At 46.2% G+C, this 17,563-nt stretch overlaps 1 protein-coding gene and 1 pseudogene across 1 annotated transcript in view; both read left to right on the top strand.

Annotated features, from left to right (window-relative positions):
• Nucleotides 1–17,563, top strand: part of LOC124553510 (protein doublesex-like) — an 831,649-nt gene that overhangs the window by 315,597 nt on the left and 498,489 nt on the right. The gene's annotated exons all lie outside the window — the stretch shown is intronic.
• On the top strand, nucleotides 959–1,076 carry LOC124556389 (annotated as a pseudogene).

Below are 17,563 nucleotides of genomic sequence, written 5' to 3'. Positions count from 1 at the left end.
ATACGACTCAGGAATTAATCACTTCATCTGTCAGCTATAAAAGAACTTGAGGAGTCCCTTAATTCGAAACAGAGGTTAGCTTGACTGTAATTTACACACAGTCTTACATAGCCATGGACATTTCTTTCTTAGAAACAAAGGAATCAGATGCCTACTCGACATGTTTTGGCTTATCATTTGCAATTATTAAGTCTCAGTTTACTACCTGTAGAACTAACAGTTGTCGATTTTATGTACCTCGTACGAAAATAAATACTATCAGAGTATCCGCATTAGATTGTTTTTTTAGTAATCCCTGTAAAATATCCCTACCTCACAGGCCGCGCGGTGTAGCCGCGCGGTCTGCGGGGCCTTACCACGGTTCGCGCGGCTCCCCACGTCGGAGGTTCGAGTCCTCCCTCGGGCGTGGGTGTGTGTGTGTTGTGCGTCAGTCAGTTTAAGTTAGATTAAGTAGTTTGTAAGCCTAGGGACCAATAACCTCAGCAGTTTGGTCCCATAGGAACTTACCACCGCCACCTAACTCACAAGCAAGCACTCAGTGGTACGATTACAGAACACATTCACTTGAGCTAACTCGCTGATGTGAAAGTTGCACTGAGTGTGCCCGTTATTCATACAGCAGTTAATGTAAGTAACAGGTATACAGCTGCGACAAAATTCCAATGTAACAACAACTAGAATTTATTCTGTCCTGGGCTTGAATGAGTAAACAAAATCACAGAGGATTCAGGATGCAGCCGTTAGTCTCACCTCATGAACTGTCCTTAGCGCCCATGTAAGATACACAAAAATGTTGAGACGAAAAATATGCTTTTCCCAAGACCTCACTTCAATCCGCTTTAAACTAGAGATAACTGCTGTCCAAAAGGGAAGGACAAAATGATATAATGTTAAAAAAAGGTTTATTATGTAGCATGTCACGATAATTCGAAAGTCACTGACTCTCCAATATGGTACTGGCAACGGCCTTGCCGCAGTGGATACACCGGTTCCCGTGAGATCACCGAAGTTAAGCGCTGTCGGGTGTGCCCGGCACTTGGATGGGTGACCATCCAGGCCGCCATGCGCTGTTGCCATTTTCGGGGTGCACTCAGCCTCGTGATGCCAATTGAGGAGCTACTCGACCGAATAGTAGCGGCTTCGGTCACGAATACCATCATAACGACAGGGAGAGTGGTGTGCTGACCCCACGCCCCTCCTATCCGCATCCTTCACTGAGGATGACACGGCGGTCGGATTGTCCCGGTAGGCCACTCGGGGCCTGAAGATGGAGTGAGTGCTCCAATAAGGTACTAAAGGACCAAAGATGAAAATCACTGATATTGAAACGCTCTACAATAACATGCAATGAAAAATCTCACAGATACGGATGTCCCAAGTTACCAATTCGTTTATAAGTACTGCTGGTTAGGATAATAATGACAGAAATGGTATAGTGCGTGATATGTAATCTGCTTCAGCAGCTGAACTACCTGTACGTCTGACCTGCATGTGGAGGACCCATGGACAATTCTCGATTTCCCGGTACTGGCACGGATATTTTCCTATACGGGAGGGCTGGACCGGGGTACACTCAGCCTTGTGTTGGATCCAACTGAATTTTATCCATCTTGCTAACCGTCCAGTGGCAGCGAGGTAAAAACTACGAAATGTCTGAATGAAGATGGTCAAACAGGAAGCTAAAATGTCATATCCATCATAATGCAATATTTTCGTTACTTATTGAATGATCTATGCTATAGAAAATTTATAGAACGGAAATGCAGATTCCACCTTCACCCATAGTGAATTTAAATTTCTATATTCGCCTCTTCACTCTCGGAAATAGGTGGTTGCAGATTTTATGAAAGATATATTTTTATTTTTTTTTTCATAAGAGAACAATTTGATTTGATAGTCTCGGAAGGAGCCTGTAATCCTGACTGTTAAATGAAACAATGAATCAAGATTTCTAATCAACAGCATTTGGCTAGCAAGGCGAAAAGAAGTGGTGACGTAAAGTTTTCGATCACCAGGCTTTGAGCCATTACCTGAGTTAAATTTGAAAATATATCCGCAGTATCTTACGGAGAGATGGCGTGTTACCATGTTGTTGATTTAGTCTGTCAGTACATTGCGTTTGTCGCTACGTTTCGTTCTTTTATACACGTTTCATCATTTCCCTTCTCTCTGTCATAAGTTACATCAAGAATAAATACAAAAAAAAGCGTCAACAATGCGCACACGAATTGAACTCCATATTCGCTATAGTGGTGTGAATCTAAGAAATGTGTGTGGAGGGTCGGTGCATACATAGTAACAAGGAGCCGGCCGGAGTGACCGAGCGGTTCTAGGCGCATCAGTCCGGGACCGCACGACTGCTACGGGCGCAGGTTCGAATCCTGCTTCGGGCATGGATGCGTGTGATGTTCTTAGGTTAGTTAGGTTTAAGTAGTTCTAAGTTCTAGGGGACTGATGACCTCAGATGTTAAGTCCCATAGTGCTCAGATCCATTTGAACTATTTTTCAGTGTACTACTTGAAGCTCCACACAAAACAGCCTCCCTTGTCCGTAGCATGTGCTCCGTGGTGCGCGTAGAACATTTAGCACTCATTTTTATATTGGTTCAAGTACACCGATGGTACAGAGCCAATGTAGTGTTAATTATGGTTGGCAAGAAGCAAACACGACAAGTGTTACCTCAAGAACCAACAGCGAAAATTTCCTGAGCGTACAAATTGTTCTACGGAGAGTCAGAAATAGAAATAGAGGCCCAATTGCGCGCTCACTCCAGCGTTGCCAGTTATCAGGGCAGACACCGGCCGGTGCGTGAGGGGTGGGACAGAGAGAGAGAGAGCACTCTGACGACGCCGCAGAATAATCTCCGTCCCTCTCTCTGCGCTGAACGTATAACGCAGCTGCTGCCTTATTTGCACACCACTGCAATACCAGACATCCATGTTAAACGGCTACTCTTAGTACATTTAACTCGCAACCTAAGGATACCACTATGCTGTGATACACACGTATAAAATTGCTTCATAAATTTAATAAAAAATGTAAAATATATAAGACATTATCTTATTTAGGAGTTAAAATTTGACAAAATTTGTTCTGTGTAGCAGTTACTAACGTTACTGCCACGAACCTCTGTTTCTTTTGGTTTTCATACACTAAATTACACCTTTATCTAAATTTATGCAAATATATTTTAATTTCTCAAGAAAATAATTTAAAATAAGGATATTACTTCATTCAAGCGACATTTCTTCGTATTATAGTTATTATTTTGTTACTATGAATTACGAGATAAAGATTTAGCATGGTGGCGATACCATGAGCGTTAGGCCTGCTAGCGTGGGGCTGGAAATAACGAAAAACTTATATCAGGATAGCCGGAAAGTTACTACAGAGCTTTACCCAATCACGAGCTTTTCTTCGTTTGAAGTTATGACTTTCTTTATTGTTGAAAGGAATCAAGTCAGTTCATCACTTCTTTCGTTATAACCGACGAATTTACTGTAGACATGAATTAGTGGTTGATAGGTTCTTCATCACTGAGCTGTGTTTAAAATATATCGTTGGGCTCCATGGTGTGTGCATATCTTCTTTGAGGTGCGAGTCGAACTAGTATTCTCTCTTGCGACAGGTTTCCGGCTGCGGCTGACTGGGTAAGTCACATACTACCATTCGTCTTCCGGGACCTTAAAAGATTACTCGTTTGACTTGCAGATCTATAGAGAGGAATGGAGTTGCAGGTATCGTGCGCAAAGCTGATTTACTCTGTTCATTTTGTTCTTTCCTAAAATTCGTTAAATCGACCAAGGAGGGACTAAATGCACTATATGTTAACTTTGGCATGTTCAGGGCCACATAGAGCAAGAGAGGGAGAAGTTCACGCGCACCATTGCCTGCAGTGTTTAAAATCACTCTTATTCAAGTTGTACAATTGATGTCAAAACAATGTAGCCGATTCACGTCACTTTTGTCAAGTTATTTTATTTGGTTGCCACTTATTCTTAAGGCTGAAAGGACACGTGGCCTAACTCCGGATTTACGCTGAGCTTAGACTAGCAGATACATTTTTAAGCACTATGTCTTATTGGTGTATCCCACACCGAACCCAGGGTTATTTCCTGAGGCTTAGTCCTCGTGAGCGTTAGTTAGCTTTGAAACTGGACATGGTGAGTTGATGTTAGTCAAGAATGTCTTTAAGGCGATAGGGAAGACATTATCAGCACATCACCGAATTTGAACGAGGTTGTGTAATACGGCTATGAGAAGCTGAATGTTCCTTCGACGGTAATACAGGAAGACTATGTAGGAACGTAGCCACTGTACATGACTGGAATGTAGCCACTGCACATGAATGCTGGCAGAAGTGGTCACGAGAAAGTACAGTCGCAAGAAGAAAGAGCTCTGGAAGCTCACATGGTACTGCAGAGAGGGCAACCATCGTGTTCAGTGTGTGGGTCTGGAACATCGTACTGCACCTGCAGTAGCAATTTGAGCAGCAATTGGTACCACTATGAAATAACGAACTGCTACAAATCTGTTACTTCAAGGAAAGCTCCGAGCCAGACACCCTGTAGCGTGTATTCCATCGACACCAAACCACTGCCCTTTGCGACTTCAGTGGTGTCATGCGAGAGTTCATTGGAGGGCAGCATGGAAGTCTGCAGTGTTTTCTGATAAAATCTGGTTCTGCCTCGATGCCAGTGACAGCCGTATCTCGATTAGAAAGAAGCCAATTGACGGCCTGCAACTAACATTTTTGCGTACTGGACACACTGGACCTACACCTAAAGTTATGATCGGGGGTGCGATTTCATATGTCAGCAGGGGGACTCTCGCTGTTATCACACGTAACCTGAGCATAAATTTGTACATCAGTCTGGTGACTCGACCTGTTGTGCTGTCATTCGCGAACAGCGCTCCGGGTGGTGTTTTCCAACAGGATAACGCTCGCCCACATACCCACGTTGCAATCCATCATGCTCTATAGAGTGTCGACATGTTGCTTTGGCCTGTTCGATCACCAAATCTCTTTCCAATCGAGCAGACACGGGGCATCACTGCACGATAATTCCAGTGTCACCGACAAACAGTATGAACCGTCCTATGACCGACCAAGTGCGACAGGCCTGGAACTCCATCCCACAAACTGACGTCCAGCACCTGCATGACACAGTGCATGCACGTTTGCAAGCTTGCCTTCAACATTCTGGCGGTTACACAGTTATTAATGTACCTGCATTTCACATTTGCGATTTATCTCGCGCTGGCATTAATCGGGTAGGCGGCACGTCCCCGGATCGAATTCACCCGGCGGATTAACGGCGAGGACCGGTGTGCAGGCCATCCTGAATGTGGTTTTTAGGCGGTTTTCCACATCCCACTAGGTGAATACTGGGCTGGTCTCCACGTCCCGCCTCAGTTACACGACCTACTGACATTTGAAAACGTTCGCATTATTTCATGGCTTACACTAGATGCAGACGGCTGGGGTACACTATTTCGGTCCCAGAGGGGGGGGGGGGGGGTATAGGGGGTATGGGGTGGCGACAGAAGGGCATCTCGCCACCCTCTGAAACTAACATAGCCAATTCCATAGTAACGAGGCTGACCCCACGTTTAAGGGGGACTAAGGCCCAAAGACAATGATGATGATGATCTCGCGCTTACAGTAAGCCGGCCGGAGTGGCCGAGCGGTTCTAGGCGCTACAGTCCGGAACCGCGTGACCGCTACGGCCGCAGGTTCGAATCCTGCCTCGGGCATGGATGTGTGTGATGTCCTTAGGTTAGTTAGGTTTAAGTAGTTCTAAGTTCTAGGGGACTGATGACTTCAGAAGTTAAGTCCCATAGTGCTCAGAGTGATTTGAGCCATTTGAACTTACAGTAACTGTGAAACGGAAATGTATAAAATCAACGATTTATATATTAAGGAGGCAGGAAGGTACATTTGTTCAAACTAATTGCAGAGAGGACTGAGCATCTTGGTCTCAGTGAAAAAAGACCGCCCGCATCCACACGGCTGAATGTTAACTGGTTCGGTGCAATCGATGTGGCATTTTCGTAGTCTAACACTCTTTTTCCCTAGATGTTTATGACTTCTCTGTCTGGAGGGATAACTGTTAAGCCCATCTATTACGTTATTAAGCCCAGTTTAAGAGCCTGACGATAGTACTCCGACGTTTTACTGTTCATATTGTACTCTGTCGCAGGGTGTACAAGCTTGTCCTCGCAGCGACACACACTTAACTCCATTCCCGCTGAGCACGTCAATCTGCGGAGAGCGCCGGCATCCACTGTCTTGGCCGTACTACACCCCCTCCCCCCCCCCCCCCCCCCGTCCCAACCCTCTTCTCCAGGAGGCCAGACAATCGAGTTCATTGCCAGAGGCGCGAGAGAGATCGTTACGCCTCCGAGGTTAGAGCGCAGTGGGATACTTGGGTCGAAGCCGTAAGACGCGTACAATTAACACGAAAACTGTTATTTTTGTTCGCGGATAAAATAAAGCTGTGGCAAATACGATTCATTAAAATTTTTAGTGCTCCTGTGGAGGGCAGCAATTTCGCCGCCGGAGAGGCGATAAACACGAGATGAGCTCGCGGGAGCGCTTTTCCACACTCAGCTGGCCACCCCGTGCATACCTGACGGATAACGTTCCGAGCGGCCGGCTTCTGCACGTCCCGACACTCTACACAGGAATGCATTCTGCCTTTTTATTTATTTTAGGCGCTCTCAGATTTACAGCAGAAGATGCGGTCATGTTCATCGCATCCACAGTTTTGCGTGATCGTCGAAATCCGTCGCTTTACTATCGCAGTCTGGCCACATGGCGTAAAGTTGAAGGGGCAGTTCCACGGATTTCTGTACAGTTGGTTTACATTTGGAAATTCCGTCCGCTAACACCAACCACTCAAAAGTTTTATTCTTCGTCTCTTTCTTCCCATTTCATACAATAACACGCAGAATGTTAGAAAACCTTCATAACTCTAGTATACTATCCCTTGTACCCTGTGCTTTGGATTTGAGGTTGGAAGAATATTTTACAACATCTTTCCCATATTCAGTTCGCCTCAGTACCTGACTGTTTACTGTAGATGGCTGCCATGCGGAAGACTGGCTTCGATTCTCGTTACTGCCAAGGATTTTTCCTTGGTGGAAGGACGGGTTCGGGATGCACTCAGTCTCGTGTTAACGATGGAGGACCTCTTGAGCGAATAGTAGCGGCTCTACGGCCTGGATAGTCCGGAAAACTTCCCGGATGGATGATATGCCGACCACATGCCCCTCAATACCGCATTCGCACGACGCCGCTAGGCAGAGGAAGACACGGCGCCCGGTCAACTTCTCTTGGGCCTTCACGGCTTGGCGAGAAGCTCGTTTCCTCCATTGGGGTGGACAGGGAAACAAAGCATGTTTCAGTTTCTCTGATGTAGATTGTCTGTGACTCCCTAAAAAAGAGGAATCCACAAATAATTCCTTAAGTTTCTTGTGTTTAATGAAGTGGTGCTGATTTCTGAATACCCACCAGGAGATACTACGAGAGACATTCCGAAAGTAGGTTTCGTCATTGAAACTTCCTGGCAGATTAAAACTGCGTGCCGGGCTGAGACTCGAACTCGGGACTTGCCTTTTGCGGGCAAGTGCTCTACCAACTGAGCTACCCAACCACGACTCACGGCCCGTCCTCACAACTTTACTTCTGCCAGTACCTCGTCTCCTATTTTCCGAGTTCGAGTCTCGGCCCGGCACACAATTTTAATCTGTCAGGAAGTTTCATATCAGCGCACACTCCGCTGCAGAGTGAAAATCTCATTCAGGTTTCGTCATTGTTTCCTACACGGAAATTTTATTGCCAAAAAGAAAGACAACGAGGTTTTACGAAATATAGCCCTTGCACTATTTTCTGACATAAACGCCACCGACATTGATTCATTTATCGTAGCGTGCAATCAGTCTGAAGAAACCACTCTGGTAAAACTTAGTGTACTGCGATGTCATAAGTTGTCGCACAACCTGCTCCGCATCAACGTTGGTTTGAAGGTGATGTTCCGAGTGTGTGGCTTTCAATGCGGGGAACAGACGAAAGTCCGATGGAGCAAGATTGGAACTGTAGGCAATGCAGTGCCAGCTAGCAACCATTTGTCGAGACATGACCTCTTCGTTATACACGTTCTGTATGTGTTCCGGACACACTAGACTCCCACATACTGGATAACATCACGCACTTTCACTGGTTACCACGTTTCAGTGTACGTCCGTCTGCCATCGTGATTTGTACTGCAATAACATCAGGGGCGCCGGTCTGTTGCCACTTTCTCTTCTTCGGGGCTCAGCACTGGCGTCAGTCCTCACGCGCAGGCGCCCCTTCTGTCGTTGAAACACACAACGGGTGCGAGCCTTGGGGAAACTACAAGACTTATCGCGTGTTCGAGGAGTGCTGTAATGATTATCTCCAACACGTGGAGAAACCAAGGTAAACCACGTCCAGACGTCATGGGGATGGGCGGCCATCCCTCATTATACATGTCACACGTCGTAGGCTGGGCAGGCTGATGAAACGGGAGAGGCGGTGAACTGTGGCGGAACTAACATCATACTTTAATGTTGGGCAGACTACAGGTATATCTGAAATCACAGTGCACCAAACACTCTTAACGGTGGGCTTCCGCAGCCGACGACCCATGTCTTGTATGTGTCAATGTTAACACCACGACACTACGGTCGCAGGTTCGAATCCTGCCTCGGGCATGGATGTTTGTGATGTCCTTAGGTTAGTTAGGTTTAACTAGTTCTAAGTTCTAGGGGACTAATGACCTCAGCAGTTGAGTTCCATAGTGCTCAGAGCCATTTTTGAACACCACGACATCAGTAACTACGACTGAAATGCATACTTCATCATCGGTACTGGACGTTGGTTCAGTGGCAGAGCGCTGAATGGTCTGATGAATCCTGATACCTTTTCCATCATGCCGATGGGACGGTGCGAATTCACGGTCTTCCAGAGGAACAGCTCCTTGACACCTGTACTGTGGGACGGAGATAAGCTGTTGGCCGCTCCACTGTGTTGTAGGGAACATTCACGTGGGCGTCCATGGGTCCAGTAAAAGTCGTGCAAGGCACCATGACGGTCAAGGAGTTCCGCACACTGGTTGCGGACCGCGTCCACCCCTTCATGACGATCATGTTTCTCGACGGCAGTGGCATTTTTCAACAAGATAATACGCCGTGTCACGAGACCAGGGATGTGATAGAGTGTTTCGAGGAACGCAGTAGCGAGTTCCAATTGATGTGCTTGCCCCTCTGTTCGCGAGATCTGAATCCGATGGAACACATCTGTGATGTGATTGAAGGGGGCGTCAGAGCTCGTGCCCCGCTCCGCGGAATTTACGGAAATGAGGTGCCTTCTGTGTGCAGATGTTGTGCCACTTACCTCCAGTGACCTACCAAGGCCTCATTGCTAACGTGCCATGACGCGTCGTTCCTGTTACCCGTCCCGAAGGTGGGACATATCAGCTGTTAGGTAAGTGTTCATTATGATCTGGTTGATCAATGGTAATAATTTCACTACTAGGTTTGAGTTTTTGAACCAGATTTGACTCATCTCGCGGTGCTTCTGAACGGGGGGGTCCTGTGGGGCCCCCTGACGGAGGGAAGGAGGGCCACTATGAAGCGAGCTGCAACACATGACGGCGCTGTGGACTTTGCGACGGCCGGAGGGCGCGTCGTAAAACGCGGTGCGGTCGAGTTGGGCGGCGGGCGGCGGCCAGGAAGCAAGCGGCGTGGCGAGGACAGGACAGGGGTCATCCGGCAAACGGGCTCGACGGCGACGATGATGGATGCCGCGTCTGGCGCGCGCGCCGCCCCTGGCAGCGCAGAGCCGCCCACAAAGGCCGGCCACTCCACTCAGCCCGCTTCCGCAGCCATTACGTCGTTACCGGGCGCTCCTTCCGGCCGTCTTTGTGGACGCCGCTGCCGCTGCCTCTGCCTTCTGTCGTCTTCTTCATCCTCTGTCCACCGCTAATGTCCTTCGCGGCTGTCGAAGAAAGCTGACGTTCAGCCTCTTTCCAAGGGTTACATATGCACCGGAACTTAAGCCAAGAAAGTATCGTAGCCGTTTCGTACAAATTCTTATTTGCGTGTTCAGTCTTCTTATTATAAGAGGCATATTCAAAAAGAATCCGAAGGTTTGAAAAAGCTCGTCAAATGGAATAGGGAGCGAGCTGCTGCTTCTGGGCGCATATAGCAGCAGGTTTAGACAAACTGCGTAAATTGCAGTGGGAGAGAGGAGAAGGAAAAGGAAAGATTTAATGATAACAACTGCATCGGGACTTTGTGCGGAATCAGCAGCATCGTGTGAAAATGTGTACCTAGTCGGGCCTCGAACCCGGGATCTCCAGCTTAGTGGGCAGTTGCGTAAACAACAGCGCCATCCAGACACCTCAAACGCTCAGACTACCTCGGCACGTTCCACAGCCGACCCACATTCCCACCTAGCGCCCCTCTATCTTCAGTCCCCGTCCATGTTCTCTAATTTTAGAATCCCGCTGGAGGTCGAGCGCAAATGTACATCCGTTGTGAAGGTTGTGGATTCATTGCCCATCAAAGCCAGCAGACACCACTCATTCATACTAAGGGTTAGACAACAAACTGTCATCTGCCGCATATCGCCGTCACCGCTAATTAAGCGTGCTACAACTGCGGAAGTGAGCAAGTGCACAAGCTTCTCGTTGGATAAGTGTCAAAGTGACAAAAAAAAGAGCTTGAAGAACCAGTGACCCTCGAAAATCAATCCTTCCACGACCAAGGCAATCATCGTAGGTCATACCACTCTCTCCTTCTGGCTCCTTTACCATCTGCGCCTGTCCTGTCTGCCTCTCCCCCACCCTCACCTACCTTGACCTCACCATTGACCGTCACTTCACCTGGATCCCTCATCTTCGCTCTATCCAACACAAAGCCCACAACTGCCTCCAACTCCTCAAGCTCCTCTCTGGCTGGACAAGGAGGTTGAGCCCCTCTACCCTCCTCCACTCCTACAAATCCTTAATCCATCCCATCCTCTGTTATGGCAGTTCCGCCTGGATATCCACTTCCCCACAAATTCTATAAGTCCCTCCAGATCCTCGAGCACCATGCACTCCACCTCGCCTTCCGTATATACCTCCCGCCGCCCATGTGGATCCTCTATGACCCGACTCCTTTCCCCAATCTGCTCCTGTTTCTCGAATATATATACGCATACTCCACACCTCCCGCCACCTTGATCCCCCTCATCCACTGGTTGCTCCTCTCCTCTCCAACCTCTGCCCTCTGCCGCATCTTCACTGTTGTTTCCCCCCTACCCTCCATCTCTACACCCATTATCTCCTTTCCCAAAGTGGCTTCTGTCAACTCCACCTCCCAGATGATGCCCACTCTCCCTCCATTTACCCCTCCTATCAACCCTGATCCTCACCTCCCCCTCCTTTCCTCTGTCCTTTTCCCAGGCCCCCTCTTCCCCCTCTTCCATCATGTTTTTCCCCGTCTACCCTCTCTCTGCCTCCCTTCTCCCCCCTGAGTCCTTTCTGCTCTCCCTTCCACTGCGTTTCCCACTTCTTCTCGCGTCCGCCCAGCCGGCCCCCCTTTTTCAATGTCGCCTCCCTCCATCAGCTCCCCCTTTTTTTCTTTTCCTCTCCTCCCCCCTTTCCCCAATCATAGTACCGGTTCCCCCCCCTCCACCATCTGCTGCCGTGTCACCTGTACAGTACTGTTATAAGTGAGTGTTCAGTGTTGTGTGTCCCACGTTGCGAACAGTCGCCATACTGTCTACTTCTTCAGCCGCATCATCACCACAGTGTTTTTATATTTTAAATTCCACAACTCACCGCCAATTTACAGTTTTTTGCAATGTTACCGTTTTATCGCCTGTTTTTCTTGTTTGTTTCTATTCTCGTTATGTTTTTTAACTTTTCTGTAGGCTGTAGAGCAGCATATTACGCTGCTGCCAGCCCGCCCTACCCCACCCCTCCCTCTGAGAGGGGGGGGGGGGGGGAATTAAAATCCAATAAAGAAAAAAAGAGTGTTTGCCACAAATTTGGCAAACTTTTCACAGAGACGCATGCAACCGCTTATCCAAGGATATGGGAGGACTGTATGAGTCGCTCACAGTGTTATGAGTGGTTTAAGCGTTTTCAACAGGGCAGAGTATCAGCCGACGACGCCAGTGCTGGACGATCTTCCACATCAACAGACAATAATCATGTGGAGAGCAGTCATGGCCGGCCGAAGTGGCCGTGCGGTTGAAGGCACTGCAGTCTGGAACCACAAGACCGCTACGGTCGCAGGTTCGAATCCTGCCTCGGGCATGGATGTTTGTGATGTCCTTAGGTTAGTTAGGTTTAACTAGTTCTAAGTTCTAGGGGACTAATGACCTCAGCAGTTGAGTCCCATAGTGCTCAGAGCCATTTTTTTGAGCAGTCATGGTGCGATTCGCGGAATCGTCGTTTAAGTCTGAGAATGTGCTGATGAAGTGGGCATCAGCAGAGGGGTCGTGATGTCAAATTTTGAGTGACAAACTTGAGATGCCTTTTGTCAGGGCCAAATTCGTGCTGCGTTTGTTGAACTGGAGGTCAGAAACATACCCGTGTTGACATCAGGGGGGAACTGCTTGCCACTGCCAGCACCAATGAAATTTCCGTAAGAACATCATAACAGGCGATGAGACTTGGGGTTATGGTTATGCTACTAAAACAAAGCAGCAGTTGTCGCAGTGGGTGGACAAGAGGTCTCCTCCTCCATGAAAGCGTGCATGAGTCGGTCAAAGATCAAGGTCGTGTTGGATGTGTTCTTTGACTACAAAGGCATCGTCCATGAGGAGTTTATACCACGTAGCCAGATGATAGCGAGTAAGTCTACCGCGGAATTCTAACACGCCTGAGGGATACTGTGTGGAGGAAGAGTCCTGAATTGTGGGAAAACCAGGTTTGGATGTTGCATCATGATAATGTGCTGGATCATGCCCTTGTTTCACTCTGTAGAAAGGCCTTAGAACGGGATGGAGATTGCGCGGAAAAATAGGATGCGTAGATAAAACACTGTTCATTCGTGTGTTTAATTCTCATTATGTTCAATAAAGAACTATTGAAGAAAAAGATGCGGTACATTAATTTCTGGGCAACCCTCGTAATTTTTACCCACCACCTTCTACGCATTACACTAACAGAAATTGGGCTACGCAATAGCAGGAGCTGTCAAGGAGAAACTTTCTCAAGTTGTTTTCAAACGTCACTTTGCTGTTTTTCAAACATTTTATATCACTGGGTAATATTTGTTGCAGCGTTTTGCATCGCTTTTTCTTCTAAAGACAACCTTAATGTGGAGTAATAAATTTCATTTTTCCTGCTGGTGTTGTAATCATATTCATCATTGTTCCGTTTGAACTGTAGTGGATTATTTACAATAAACTTCACGAGGGAATAAATGTACCTTAAAGCAGTAGTCAGAATGTCCAGTTCCTTAAACACATGTCTAGAAAGTGATCGTGGGCGAGCAACACATATTATTCATACAGCACGTGTTTGCGTAATGAAGACTTTCTTTCTTATGAATGGGTTACCCAAAAACATTATTCCATATAATATTACTGAATCAATATATATAACATATGTCGACTTATTGATTTGCCTCCCCCCAAGATTTGCAATTATCCTAGCACAAACGTGAGTGAACCAAGTTGTTTAAGGAGTTCCAAACTATGTTTTTTCCAATTTAAATTCTCATCAATATAGACGCCTCCAAGAATTTTGAAGTTTCAACCCTATTCATTATGTCCTCATTATTTGTCACACTTGTCATTGGTGTAGTACCCCTAGATGTTCCAAACGAAATATGTTGTGTCTTCTTATACCTGAGGGTGAGTGCATTCGAAGAAAACCAGTCAATGATACTCTTAAGAACATTGTTTACCGTTTCTGCTGTTTCTGTGCGTATGCTTGGACTGATTACGATATTAGTATCGTCTCCAAAAAGAACTAATTCTGTTTGTTGTGTACCAGGCGGGAGATCGTTTATATATTTGAACACTGGGGAACCCCATACGTGATACTTCGCCAGTCAGAATTAGACCCCTAGACTATATTGCTTGGAATTATTAAATACAGCTTTTTGCATTGTCTATACCATCAACCCCATAAAACGACACTTTATTTAGAAGAATACTTTGATTCACACAGCCAAATGCCTTATAGATGTCGCAAAAAAATACTAAACGGTGCTATGTTATTATCTAATATTTATAAAATCTTTCCTTAGCATCCATTTGTGTGTGTGTTCTTTTTGCTGGGGCTATTATGTGTGATGTAATATGAAAGAAATGTAGTAGACCTGTGTTTCGGGATCTAATCACCGCAAGAAAGATTGCCGGACAAGCAATCAGAAGTGAACTGATCAATTTTTATGGCAGTCTGGCAACGGCGAACGGTTCGGGCATGACTTTGAGCGCTCTGACCGGAGGAAACCAGCTCAAAATGTGAAGCGTCAACTATCAAGTTATTTTAATCGGGGTATAGCATGAAATTTGTACCTTGAGATTCAGGGACATTCAGGTCGCATGGTCTATAACATGCTCATTTCATTCTACGTCTACACATACATCTACACAGCTAATCTGCAAATCACACTTAAATACCTGGCAGAAGGTTCCTGGAACCACTTTCACAATAAATCTTATTATTCCGCTCTACAAGAGCGAGCGGAAAAAACGAACACCTGTATCTTTCCGTCCGAGATCTCATTTCCATTATTTTATTATAATGATCGTTTCTCCCTATGTAAGTCGGCGTCAGCAAAATGTCTTCGAATTCGGAGCAGAAAGTTGGTGACGGAAATTTCGAGAGAAGATCCCGCCGCAATGAGAAACGCCTTTGTTTTAATGATGTCCACCCCAAATCCTGTATCATGTCCATGAGACTCTCTCCCTATTTGTCGATAATACAAAGTGTTTTGCCTTTCTTCAAACTTTCTCGATGCACTCCGTTAATACTATCTGTTGAGGATTCCACACTGCGCAGCAGTACTCTAAAAGAGGGCGGCGATGTGTAGTATAGGCAGTCTCTTTAGTAGATCTGTTGCATCTTCTAAGTGTTCTGCCAATAAAATGGTTCCCCTTCCACACACCATTTTCGATGTGATCCAAAAAATGGCTCTGAGCACTATGGGACTTAACATCTGAGGTCATCAGTCCCCTAGAACTTAGAACTACTTAAACCTACTAACTAACCTAAGGACATCACACACATCCATGCCCGAGGCAGGATTCGAACCTGCGACCGTAGCAGCAGCGCGGTTCCGGGCTGAAGCGCCTAGAACCGCTCGGTCACAATGGCCGGCTCCATGTGCTCCTTCAAATTAAAGTAATAATCGTAATTCCAAGATATTTAGTTGAATTGACGGCCTTTCGAATTGATTACTTCATCTTGTAAGCGACGTTTAATGGATTCCTTATATACCGGGTAATCAAAAAGTCAGTATAAATTTGAAAACGTAATAAACCACGGAATAATGTAGATAGAAAGGTAAAAATTGACACACATGCTTTGAACGACATGGGGTTTTATTAGAATAAAACAAAAAGACAAAGTATTGCTAGACGCGTGAAACATCTCTTGCGCGCGACGTTTAGCGACGATCGTGTGCTCAGCCGCCACTTTCGTCGTGCTTGACCTCCCAAGTCCCCTGACCTCAGTCCGTGCGATTATTGGCTTTGGGGTTACTTGAAGTCACAAGTGTATCGTGATCGACCGACATCTCTAGTGATGCTGAAAGACAACATCTGACGCCAATGCCTCACCATAACTCCGGACATGCTTTACAGTGCTGTTCACAACATTATTCCTCGACTACAGTTATTGTTGAGGAATGATGGTGAACATATTGAGCATTTCCTGTAAAGAACATCATCTTTGCTTTGTCTTACGTTGTTATGTTAATTATTGCTATTGTGATCAGATGAAGCGCCATCTGTTGGACATTTTTTGAACTTTTGTATTTTTTTTGGTTCTAATAAAACCCCATGTCATTCCAAGCATGTGTGTCAATTTGTACCTCTCTGTCTATATTATTCCGTGATTTATTCAGTTTTCAAATTTATACTGACTTTTTGATCACCCGGTATGTATAAGGAACAGCAGAGGGCCTATAACTCTATCTTGGGGACGCCATAAATCACTTCTGTTTCACTCGATAACTTCCCGTCAATTACTACCTCTCTGATAGGAAATCACTAATCCATTCACACAACAAAACGGTATGCCATAAGCACGTAATTTGATTACAAGGAGCTTGTAGGATACTGTGTCAAAAGATTTCTGGAAATCTAGAAATACGGAATAAAATTGAAATCCCTTGTCCATGGCAGTCAACACCTAGCGTGAGTAACGAGCTAGTTGTGTTTCACAATAACGATGTTTCCTAAATCCGCGTTGACTATGTGTCAACAGACGTCTGTCTGCGAGGCAATTCATCTTAACGAAACAAACGAGAAACAATGAGAGTCGCGCAAAACAAAGGGTTTCACTCACACCGCGGAACCGGCGCCGCAGGCAGCTCCGCACCGGCTGCAGAAAGACCGGGTAAGCCGCCGCGAAGAGCCATCCCAATTCTCCCGACGGGGACGGCGCGTGCCGCCTCCGGAACCACCGTTTTACGGCCTCCCTGAGAGAAATATCCGCACATTTACGGCGCACGCGTAGGAAGCCGCCGGCGCCGTCTTTCCGCTGCGTAATTAGCGGCGGACTGCGTCCAACCACACCTGCATGTACAAAACCGCCGCTCTTTGCTCTCCTTCCTTTATTAGACGTGGGAGGAAAGGCGCCGACACCTCCTGAATGCAGACCGCTGAACGCAATGGCGGCTGTCCAGGTCGCGTCATTTAGCTCTCGCAGATACTTCGCATTTTTTTCTTTTTCTTTTACTCATATCTTAACGAAGCTCCAAGTGGAGTTTTTCAATAATGAGTGGTTTCCAAGTTCAGAGGTGCACCTGCCGCGCGCTTGCAGGCCTGCGCTTGTCTACAAAAGACAGTTTACGACGTGCAGCGAACGTCAGTGGGCCGTTTGCGTTCAAAAAGATTCAACAAGAAAACCGTACACGGCGCTCGCACTAGTAGTCGGCGAAACGTGTTCTAATGGATGCGTGATTGTATCCTTGCTCCATGCCATTACTCTTAATATTGGGCTTCGGCAAATAAATTACAGGCTATGAAAATGTTTTTCCCGAAGTCGTTTTTGTAGTGGCGGAACGTATACATACGCACATTAATGTGACGTAACGCCATTCGGTTTAGTACCTAAAGGAACGATCGACGCACACAAATTTCTGAATTCCAACGAACGTGGAAATAAGTTAAAAAGATTTAAAAGTTAACATATTACAATTTTTGCAGAATGAGCGAACAGTTTCTGTAACTCAAAAAGTCTCCTTTTTTGATAGCTAAAATTATATTATTACTCTTATTTACAAATATAATTTGAAGAATATGAGGTCAGTTTTATGCCTACGCTGTCAGACTACATATAATGCAGTTTAACATTTCTAT

The sequence above is a fragment of the Schistocerca americana genome, chromosome 1 (genome assembly GCF_021461395.2).
Source record: "Schistocerca americana isolate TAMUIC-IGC-003095 chromosome 1, iqSchAmer2.1, whole genome shotgun sequence".
Classification (NCBI taxonomy): domain Eukaryota; kingdom Metazoa; phylum Arthropoda; class Insecta; order Orthoptera; family Acrididae; genus Schistocerca; species Schistocerca americana.
This window is presented reverse-complemented; position numbering and strand designations above follow the sequence as displayed.